This window comes from Condylura cristata, unplaced genomic scaffold (genome assembly GCF_000260355.1).
Source record: "Condylura cristata isolate star-nosed mole 26May11 unplaced genomic scaffold, ConCri1.0 scaffold00024, whole genome shotgun sequence".
Taxonomy (NCBI): domain Eukaryota; kingdom Metazoa; phylum Chordata; class Mammalia; order Eulipotyphla; family Talpidae; genus Condylura; species Condylura cristata.
In genome coordinates this window covers 33,842,932-33,843,809 of record NW_004567125.1, presented here as the reverse complement: position 1 = coordinate 33,843,809, position 878 = coordinate 33,842,932, and positions in this window count along the sequence as shown.

The window sequence follows — 878 nt, the reverse complement described above, 5'->3', positions numbered from 1 at the left end:
CACACTGCTAAGGGGAGCAGCGGGCAGGACAGGAGAGGTCTGTTGTGCCGTGTGGGTCACATCCCTGGCTGGGATCAGACTTGTGCTGCGGCAGCTGCAGATAACTTCCTAGTGTTGCACTTTAACCGATTGCACCACCAGGTAGGGCCCATTTTGAAATAATTTTCATTTACTAACGATTTGTGCTTGGGATCGAATGTTTGTGACTCTCTCAAATTCATAGATTGAAGCCCTTAACCTCCAATGTGATGATGCTAAAGGTGGGACTTAGGGAGATAATTAGATCAGGAGGGTAGAACTTTCATGAATGGGATTAGTGCTCCAGCGAGAAGTCACATCTCTAGACCTCTCCTGCTTTCTCACTCCCTTTCTCCTCCTCTCTGCCCCCCTCCTCCATGTGAGGGTAAAGAGAGGAACCACTAAGGAGCAGGTCGTTACTGGACACCAGATCTAACTCTGACTTGATCTTGGACTTCCCAGTCTACAGATCTGTAAGAAGTATATCCACCCCCCCCCAAGTATTTTTGTTACAGCAGCCTCTATGAACTAAGACAATTTGTGAAAGATGGGACACAGAATTCTTGTTTACCCTTCACCCAGCTTCCTCTGTTAACGTCTTACATAACCATAGTACTGAGAGATGAACTTACATGGGTTCATACTAGTCACTAAAATACCCACTTCATATGAATTTCACCAGTCTTCTCTCTGATGTCATTTTCTGATTCAGGATTCCATCCAGACATTGTATTTCTTTTTTCCTTAAAAAATTTTGTTTTCTGAATGAAAAAGATACCTGTACCCCCATGTTTATTGCTGCTTTATTTACAATTGGAAAAACATGGAAGCAGCCCAAATGCCCAAAAGTAGATGACTGG